Consider the following 11,003-nt stretch of genomic DNA (forward strand, 5'->3'; position numbering starts at 1 on the left):
ATTGAAACTAGGAAAGCCGTGAGAAATCAAGCAGAAACGGATGTCAAGAACAAACTATCAGAAAATATATCTAGGATTGATCACATGATTTTACACGACGAGGAGAGTTTAGAGAAGAAATCAAACCTATTAAATGAACAACAGCGTGGTGAGTTGACTGAGAAAATAGAAGACCTAAAGGACAGAAAACTTAAATTTCAAGAGATTGTTGATGGAAAAAATTCAAAAGGATTACATCAGATGATAAACAGGAAATACAGGAAACTAGTTGTTGAAAAAAGAGTTGGAATGAGAAAAGCAAGCTCCGGGAGACCACAGCAAATTGATGAGGAAGATGAACAATTTATCCTGCAATGCATTGAGGAGAAAGCAACTGCCCATGGCAGAAGACACGATGCTGTATTATATACAGGTCATAGAGTAAAGAAAAAAGACTTCTTAAAACTTGCAAATTACAGCAGAATGTCCAGGGGACTTAAACCCATTAAGTCAGCAACAACAGTTTTCAACCGTGGAAGACCAAGAAACAAGAGAAGTATGCAGGCTAAGAAACATTTAGGTCTTGGTTTATTTTGTGGCAAAAAACCACCAAAGCTTAAAGACAATGACAATATATTGACCCATCACCAGCGAGCCTTCAAAAAGGGTATACTCCTCAAGCAACTACATGCATCCAAAGACGAAGAGGCTAATTTTAACTTGTTTATATCCAGGGATGATAAGGCGTACATATGTCCTGGCACAAGCACAGGTACTGTTTGTGTCACTACTTTTGTTACTATAGTACTCAATACATCATACAGTACATATTAAGCGTTTGTTATTTTTTATATTATATATATAGGTGTTCAAAGTGCCAGAAATGTCCATATCATTCAGCCATCTGACGTCTCGAAGCAAAAAACCTTGCCCAAGTATGACTTCCCAATGAGGCTTGTTAACATAACACCTGGTGTAAATCGGATCATGGACTTTGAGCTTAAGGATGTTGACAATGAAACCAAAATTAAGATGACTCATGACAACACAGTTGTTTTTAACAGACCAAAACATTTCATAGGCAGCAATGGATCAGTGTGGGCTTCGGAGTTTATGCAATTACGCTATTTGAAACCATCTTTATTTCTTTCAAGCCAGACCGATGAGCTTGATGTAGATCAGCTTAGTTGCAATATACAACTATTAGACAAGTTAAAGCTTTATTCAATGTCAACAATTAAGAATGATGTACTAAATGTAACTAAAGAGCAGGGCTGCCAATACAGAGAATACGAAGCGAAGAGACTGCTCTCACTGAAGCACACTGTTGCTGACTGTTTTGGATCAAAACATCTGCAAACAGTTGTAAATGAAAAGGTGAATTTGTTACTAAAGTCAATAGAAAAGTTACAGCTTACTCTAGAATCGTGCAGTTTTGGTTTGAATGTTTGGGATGATATCAGCAGGATGGCTAAACTGTGCAATGATCTTCAGAAAGAAATCTCCAAATTTGTTCCAACATTAAAGCCACGGGTACACGAATTTACTGATGCAGGTCCTGGGGTGGGGGTCACAAATCACGATGTAAAATTTCGAATCGCTGAAATAACTATGTTAACCAATTTAGATTACTACATCCGCCACCACTTAGCAACAGATGACAGTAGTCATAATGAGGTAGAACGAATACAAAGCTATGTTGGAGATGCCATCTGTGATGGGGGTCCCATAGACTGGGAGTACCGACAACAATATGAAGGACTCTCTGAAGATCAGTTAAGCCAGATGTCAATTGAAGACCTTGAGAAGAGTGAGTTGGATAGAATGAAGTATAATGCTTACAAAGTGTGCGATGAACTGACTTTGCGTATTGACGGTGCTCCTGCTCCTGGTGGATACATGAAGGCATATTCATCTGAAAAGAGTGAGAACCTGTTTTTCAACAACCACGATTACCTTAAGGACTACATTTCTTCCTCTGAGAAGACCAAATTGTCATTACCTGGTGCCAACTATTTCAAACTTGTTCAGACATTCATGGAGGAACACTTTGAAGTTGGGGAGAAGTATATGGAATATGTAAGGTACTCTTGCAATTCCTCATCCTGTGTACACTGTAATGAGTCTGGTTGGGTTGGGTCAGCTTGTCACAAGATACCAAAGCCAATGCCAGATTATGATGCTGATGGAATGCATTACATGAGTGTGCTCAATACTCCATCTGAGATTAATGGTGTATGTCGAAAAGTAGATGATTTTCAACCAAGGAAACAAGTGAAAGACCATCTACAAAAACTCTCTACAGATGAAGAGATTGATGCATTTAGTAAAAAATACATTGTTGACAGAACATTGTTGACAAAGTATGTTGATCATTTGAAAGTGTTAGAAATCAATAAGAGTAAAAGAGCTGAAAAAAGGAAAATTGCAAAAGAGCAACAAAACAGCAAAACATTCAAAGATTATGACTGGCCTGTACTTTTGAAAGATGGTTTGATCAAGAAACTGAGAGTGACAGAACTAGATAAATATCTCAACCACTTCAGTCTTTGCCAATCACTTCATCTTAGTAAAACAGAGAAAGTCAAGTATATTTCTGCTCACATAGCCTCAACAATGCTAAATGAACCTGTGGTACCTGCCCAGGACAATCTTACTACTGATTCAGACACCTCTGATGAAGATCTGGAAAGTGAAAGCATGAGTGATAATGATCTGGTATTTGCAGACACGGCTGATATGGACCTGGAATCATCTGCTGATGACATGGAAAGTGATGAAAGTGACATGGAAAGTGATCAGAGTGACAGTGATGGTCATGAAAATGTTGAAGAAATCTTTACCAAAACTAGGAGTGGCAGAGTTACTACAAACTGGAAAGCAAGCAAATTTGTGAGTATATAGTACATGGAAATATTAAGCATAGGTTATTTTGAATTTCATTTGTGGGCATTCATGTTTATCAATATGTGTGTATATGTCTGTAGCATGGGCTATAACACATTTCTTTTTAAATGCAAAATGTTTTGTCTTATAGTAAGCACATTAGAAAATTGCCTAAATTAAGAAGTTTTGGTAACAGCATGGCTGCAGTATGCTAATCAGTTACTTTACTTAAGTAAATAATCGTATTCTAATCTTCGTCATTTAATTAATAAACAGGTTTAGAAGGAAAAGCAGAATATACAAGTAATGTCAAGTATAGTATGGTATATCAAGGAGGGGTATGAATTTTTTTTTTGATTATTTGGAGGGGCATCAAGCAATATCTTGAATCAGAGGAAGGGGTACAAAACTTTTCGAAAAATTTGGAAATTAGCCTCCGCCCCCCCATGACACATACTTAATGACCGCTCCCTTACTGATAAAGATTGTGAATTTTTGTCTTTCCCAACTATTTTTTGTGGAGAACGTAGAGTAGACAACAGCAACAGATTAGTTCCAGTTCATTACAGTACAGTGTGCAAATGGGAAATGCGAAGTCGGGATAGAAGGGTTGCACAATCTGTTCCTAATATATTTTACAAACTAAAAAAGCTCCAAATTAAGAGGATTCATGATACAGCATCCATTGCCCTTCGGAAAAAAGTACAAAGCAGGTGACTTGAAATCTGAAACTTTCATTCAAAAGCTAGTTCACCTTGATGAAGGATTTAGAGTGCTGAGAAATCTAAGAGGTTCCCCTCCACATTTTGAGAAATGCAAAAAGGACTTGTTTGTTATGATCAGACAACTTGGGAAACCAACATGGTTTTGCTCATTTTCTGCAGCTGAGACTAGATGGCCACATTTACTTAGAATGTTAGGCCGAATTGTTGAGGGTAAGGACTACAGTGATCAAGAAATAGCAGAGATGACGTGGCAAAAGAAATCTGAGCTTATAAAAAATGATCCAGTTACATGTGCCTGGCACTTTGATCACATGATTCATTTGCTTATCAATGACTTTATTAAAGGTGAGCATAAGCCTATTGGTGATGTGTGCGACTTTTTTTACCGGGTTGAATTTCAGCAACAAGGTTCCCCACACATACATGCATTATTTTGGGTTACAAATGCACCTGTGTATGGCCAAAACTCGGATTCAGAGGTGGCATCCCTTGTTGAAAAATATGTTTTATGTAGTGGTGATGTTCAAGACATTGAGGCAGATTTATTAAACTTACAATTACATAGACATGCAAAAACATGCAAAAAAAGGGGAAAAAACCCGTGTAGGTTTGACTTTCCCATGCCACCTATGCGTGAAACAATCGTGCTGCAGCCTTTAGCTAAAGAAGGCCTTGATGAAAAAGAGGTTGAGGAAATAAAAACTAACTTTGCTTCTTCACTAGCGTTCTCCAAAAGTTTGCTCATCCCTCTTTGCCGTTTTGTTATGTAGGACAAAATATAAACAGCACAAGCATAAGGATCTAATATGTACTGTATGTCCACATGTTTGCCTTCCAAGCTTTGAGAAGATCGACATTGTAACTATTAACACATATTTCAGATGGCGATCGCTTAAGAAAAAGAGTGTCACGCTGTAGTGTATATTGTATAGCCTTTACATATTGATCATTTGTGAGATGTATTTCTTCAAGAAATTGCTCATGATTTTTCTCACTTCCATACTTCATGGCAGCAAGTTTATCGACAACCAGCGCAGAGTTAGGTAATAAAGATTTGTTAAGTCGGATTAGACATATAGGCAATAAATTTCTTAATTCTATTGAAATAAGCGCTCAAGAGGCTGTTTACTTAGTGTTGCAAATGGCTCTGCGTTGATCGTCGCGTGATTGTGTTTTCATTAATACATCAAACCCTGAAGAGAGAACATTTTTACTAAAATCGAAGGATCAAATAGAAGCTCTGCCACATAATTCTCAAGATATTGGTCTGATAATTTGATTAAACGATATGAAAGGAGACCAAATCAGTTGAAGCATGTGTGCTTAGCAGAGTTTGCTGCTTGGTATAACTGTGTTTGTTATAAAACAAACCATTCAAACTTCGAGAATCAAAATGACTTTTTAACCTGAATATGATTTCGAACCTAATATTGATGATGATTTTTCTGGTGATGAAACAATTGACCTTAACCAAAAAGAGTATCAGCTAAAGGGAGGATTAACACTCGTCAAAAGATCTACACCAAAAATCATTCACTCTGTAAGATTTAACAAAGTTAAGGATCCTGAAAATTATTATAGAGAGCAACTCATGCTTTATATTCCTTGGAGAAATGAACTCAAGGACCTTTTGGGAACATGTGAAAGTTATTTGCAAATGTATAAATCACTGGAAGGTTTAATATTGAAAAATAAGCAGCAATTTGAATTTCAATCTGATGTTCTCGACAAAGCAATTGAAGAAATATCAATCAAAGAAGATTTAGAAAATCCTGTAATCGAGTGTAATCATTGGGATACTGTTGCACCTAATACGCAACATTTAGATGAACAAGACCAACTTGGCCAAATAACGCCAATGAGTTGTTTGGTTGTTTTGATCCTGGAAAAAAGACAAATCACAGTCAGTATGACTTGATAGATGATATTGGAATATATCCCAGTTCAAGTAATGTAGAGTTAATAACTAATCCAATGAATGATACTGACTTTAGGAAGCTTGTCAGATCTCTAAATAAGAAACAAAGACAGTTCTTCAACCACGTACTTCATTCTGTCAAGGTCAGTGATGATCAATTATCGCTCTTTTTAAGTGGTGGTGCTGGAGTAGGAAAAAGCTGGGTTACTAATGCTTTATATGAGGCAGTTACAAGGTATTTAAACCATATTGTTGGAGAGAATCCAGATGAAGCAAAAGTAATAAAACTTGCTCCAACCAGTAAAGCTGCTTACAATATTGGAGGCAAACACTGTCCATTCTGCGCTTCAATTACCTGCAAACAAAGGATTTCACTATACTGCCCTTGATAACGACCGAAAACGAATGAAAATTCATTTTTCTGTTTCCAAAGTGATTTCATGTCGCCTATTTTGGAGTTAAACTACATTAATTTCAACCACAAAATTGCAGTTAAAATGTTCTGTACAACCGGCCCAATTCAGTAGAGTTTTACGCAGCGGGCTTCATACACACACTATATTTACTTGTCATAAAGTTCTGCACTTAAAGTTTGTGCTTACCGCTGACCTGTCGCGTGTCGCTGAATATTTTGCACTGAACACGGAAAACATGGAAAAGCAGTCACGTCTAACCGCATTTTTTCAACATAATCAGTCAACTGCATCAACATCTGGTGAGGCAGGCCCATCAGCGAAGAAATCAAAAGTTTTAATGACAAATAAAGGCAACAGAAAACTGTCTGTTTCCTCAACAACAGCCTGGAAAAATCATGCTCTTGCTCATTACTCAGGTCAAGACTGGCTTATTGTTAACTCGGCAAATGGAGAGGATGTGGACTCCCTAAACTGCTTCGTTTGTAGGAGATTTTCGAAGGACGTCTCTGAAATAAAGTCTTTCTCAACAGCGTGGGCTTTTTCAGGCAGTGGAAACCTAAAAATAAGTAACGTGAAAGATCATGCTTCTGGTGAACCGCTAAGCGTGCAATGGAACTGTTCCAAAAAGTACCCAAAACTTTTAGCTTTAGAGGAAATGCATGGAGTGGAGATAGGCACAGCATACAGAAATGAAAAGAATGCGGCAACATTTGTTGACTTCATCAGCGAGGCCATTTCCAAAGAGCATATTGATGAAGTTAACAAATCTAACTTTTACTCTGTTTTAATTGATGGGTCAACTGATAGCTCAGTTATAGAACAAGAAGCTATTTTTGTTCTTCATTTTGACCCCAAACCAACAGGTGGCGACAAGGTGCAGATTAAACTTACATTCGCAAAGCTAGTTGAGCCGGAAACATCAACAGCAGTGGGAATAAAAAAGGTGATCACTGATTCATTTGAAGCTGCTGGAAGCTGCTGGTATCAACGATCTTGAGGTCAAACTTATAGGTAATTACAGTTGTTCAAAATGTCAACTAACCATTGAAAATTCTCTCAGAGTACTATTAAGAATCTTATTCTCACTAGGTTTTGGAGCTGACGGTGCATCAGTCAACAGAGGGGACAAAAACGGCGTCAAGCAGTTGCTGCAGGAAGATGTAGAATGGCTGGTGTTTGGGTGGTGCATGAGTCATCGTTTGGAGTTAGCCCTCAAGAATGCGCTGCAAAAAACTGTTTTCAGAGATGTTGACGAAATGCTCCTTAACCTGTATCTACTGTACCAAAAAGCTTTGACAATTGAAAGAATTAGTACAGTACTACAAAGAGGCAGATGTTGATGAGGCAGAAGATTGTTCCTTGCAAGGTGGCATTAAACCAAAACGGGCATCGGGTAAATACAGTATACAGTATGCAACCAATTTTGGTTGCATTTCTGACACATGTCGGCCGAGTTGCGTCTTTAATTACTCATTAACAATTACTATCTCTTTTTTCAATAGGAACTCGCTGGGTTGCTCACAAAATTGAGGCTCTCAAAAAGTAGCAGTTGATAATTATGGTGCATACATGCAACATCTGGAAAACATGGCTGAAGATAACAGTTTCAAAGCGTCAGAATGTGCAAAGTTTAGAGGTTACCTACGGAAATGGAAGAACTCGAGAATACCAATCCTGATGAGCATGTTTCTAGATATTTTGCAACCAGCGAAATTTCTCTCACTTGGGTTCCAGGACGATGAAATAGATCCCGTAAAATCGTCACAAGCCCTCCAAGATGCCCAAAACCACTTGTCAAAGTTGGAAAGAAAACCATTCGAAAACTTACCACACGTAAAGTTTTTCCTATCGAAAGTAAAGCGCAATGAGAATGGTGAACATGTTTATCAAGGTGTTAACCTTACGTACTTTGAAGAGTCAAAAAGAAGAGCTGAAGATCTTAAAGACAACCTTGTGGAGTTGGTGAGCACTTCCATAAGCAACAGGCTAGAGAAATCCTCTGAAAATTTCGTGCAGCATGCCGCCATCATTCTCAACACAGAAGGCTGGTCAAAAGCGGCGCAGAAAGAGGACGAGGAAGAATTTGCGGATGGAATGATGGAGGAAGTATATGAGAGGTTTTCAATACCTCTGAAAAATGCTGGCTTTTCTGGTACGTTACCTGATTTACTTCAGCAGTGGCATTCCGTGATTGCATACACTAAAAAGTATCTAGCTCCTGAAACCACGAATTACTTAGTTGTGTGGTATCGCATCTTTAACAGTTCGTTGGCTAACCAGTGGCATCTTGTGCTCCTTATCGTCAAACTCTTGTTCTGTATTCGCATTTCCAACGCTAAAGTAGAGCGCCTCTTCTCACTTATGAAACGCATGAAAACAGACGGGAGATCGTCTCTGCGAAATGACAGACTAAACAGTCTTCTAAAGATCAAGGGTGAAGGGCTACCATTAGAGCAGTTCGATGCTTCATCAGGGATGAAACTTTAGGTGGACGCAAAGGTTCGACGTCCTGTTCAAAATCCGAGAAAAAAAGTACAAGAAGAGGGAGTCCAAAAGGGCAAGACCAAACCTGTCCCTGAGTGACAGCGAAGACGAAACAGAGGAGGAAACCCTTAAGAGGTTCAGTGGAAGTGAGGCAGACAGCAACTAATCCATTCATGACATTATATCCACCAACACCTGAATATTCTCCTCTTTGCTTATAATTTGTTGAGTTTAAATGTCTGTTGGTTTTGTTGTTGAATTTTTCCGTTTTCCGCGAGAGGTGATTTAATTAAGGCGCTAATTCGGGCTCATGTCAAGACGACATACCAATGCTGCATGCATGTAGCGTTACTCAGTAAAGTAAATGTTGGTAAATGCTATCAAAAGAACAGTAAGAGTTAACATTTGGAATAGAACAACATTGAACATTTCAAAGACCTAGGTGAAATGTCGCTCTTTTCGTGCGCTGAACCAAATGCTGATGAGCTCAAAGAAAGACTTTAAGTCATTTGCAAATAATACCTTCGGTGCAAGAAAAGATTGACGTTTGACTTAGGCCTAAGCTACACAACTGTATTCATTGATTCAGATTTATTGACCGATAGTTTTATAAACTACCATTGGCTGACAGAATTAACATGATCACATTTGATATAGGTATGAGAAAATACGAGAAAGTGTTTTCGCGTGGAGGGTTCAATTGGTAATGTTAGTAGCTGATAGCAGTTGTGTAACCTTGCTGTCAAATATGCGCTGTCACGCTGAACAACCCTGTAATTGGCACAGTTTCCTTTTTTTGCAATGTCCGACCAACTTTTCGTCAAGTCTGAGTAAATCCTAACCTGGTCGGACTCATGTCCGACTTGGTACAAAACGTTATTTCACACCCTGCAAAAGGGTACTTATTGATGAGATTTCAATGGTTGGCAGTGGTATGTTCAATTTTGTCAATTTACGCTTGCAACAGATCATGGGTTCAAAGATGCAACAGATCATGGGTCCAGCCGCTGCAAAAACAATTCATCGTTGTCAGGGAGACACCCTTGATGAAGCAGTTGTTGATTTTCCGAATTCAACTAGAGAGCACATGCACTATGTTGGTCTTAGTAGAGTTAGAAACATTGATAAGTTGCATATTTTAAATTTAAGTGAGAATAAAGTTAATCCTAAGGTTAAAGAAATGGCCAGACTCAGATCTAAGTGTAAATTAGTTCCATGCGTTCCAGACCTCACAGCAATCTCTCACACAAATACCTTAAAAATACTATTTCACAATGTCAGGTCACTTCATCTTCACATCTCAGATATTTCAAATGATTGTGATGTTCAAGCGACAGATATAAGTATCTTTGCTGAAACAGCTTTGTGTGCACGAGACACAGATGAACAGTATTCAATTCATGGATTTCATCTTTTCAGAAATGATTATATTCATTTGGAAAATAATGTCCGAGCGACATATAGGACAGTTACGTACCTTAAATCGACACTTGCTTACCCTGTGCCACCTTGTAGATACAACTACAATAGCATGGAAATTTCTGTAACAGTTGTAGATGAGCCTGTTCCCAACCTGCATATTGTTGGCATTTATCGTTCAAAGTCGAGAGTCGCGCTTCACAAACTGATAGAAGCATTAGATTATCTTCATATGCCATTAATAGTTAACAAGCCAACGATTATCCTTGGAGATTTTAATATTGACTTATTGAAACCATCTAGTGAGCGAAAAGCTTTAATAAGAAACATGATTGAGTGCAAGAAATACTCCCAATTAATATCACAATTTACCACAGACAATAGAACTTGTATAGATCATATTTATACTAATAATATCCCACATGTTGTTCATTCAGCTGGTGCATTGCATCTTGGTTTTTAACTGTTTCACGATTGATATGTTCTTTGTGGATTTAGACAACGGAAGCAAGGTCATCTAGTAAGGCAATGAATAGGAACACTACCGGTAAGTGTATCAGGTACATAGTTAAACTGATATGTATAGCAGTATGTTGGACCTGTTCCTGTATATTAATAAGAACATCTACATAAAAAGTTAACCAAATTCTAATAAACTTTTTTAACCATGTTCGCAATAGTAACTTCGAAGCCAAGTAAAATTGATAAGAAGCGGACTAAAGCTGGAAGCAAATCTAAACCGTTTACTGATAAAGTACCTGTTACACATGAAGCGGCATCTACACCAGATGCAGCTCTCACAACTGAAGTTGCTATTGATGAAGGTAAATATCTTTTTAAATGTTTACAATTGTCCATTTTGAAAGAAATTATCTTCTGGCTCGAAAGTTATACTTGCAACAGATTTAAATGCGTGCACTTTATTAAGCATATTGAATCATAATTTTTTGCATTTAAGGTCATGGTAATTTTATATCTGACGAAACTCATCTTGCACGAAAGTAAGTATGTAATGTATGTACAGGGTGTTTCAAAATAATTGATATCATTTTGCAATCTAGTAAGTACTAACTTAACTACTTATATGTTATAGGGGTCGGTTGTTCGAAGCTTGTTTAAACTAACCTGTGGATAATTCGAAAATATCGAAAAAGTTTAAACATCCATTGAACAACA

At 37.7% G+C, this 11,003-nt stretch overlaps 1 pseudogene; it reads left to right on the plus strand.

Moving 5' to 3' along the window:
• Positions 1 to 4,596: 4,596 nt before the first annotated feature.
• LOC114531178 lies at positions 4,597 to 5,207 on the plus strand (annotated as a pseudogene).
• The last annotated feature ends 5,796 nt before the right edge of the window (positions 5,208 to 11,003 follow it).

Source organism: Dendronephthya gigantea, unplaced genomic scaffold (assembly GCF_004324835.1).
Source record: "Dendronephthya gigantea isolate DGI-Jeju-01 unplaced genomic scaffold, DenGig_1.0 000069F, whole genome shotgun sequence".
Lineage (NCBI taxonomy): Eukaryota > Metazoa > Cnidaria > Anthozoa > Malacalcyonacea > Nephtheidae > Dendronephthya > Dendronephthya gigantea.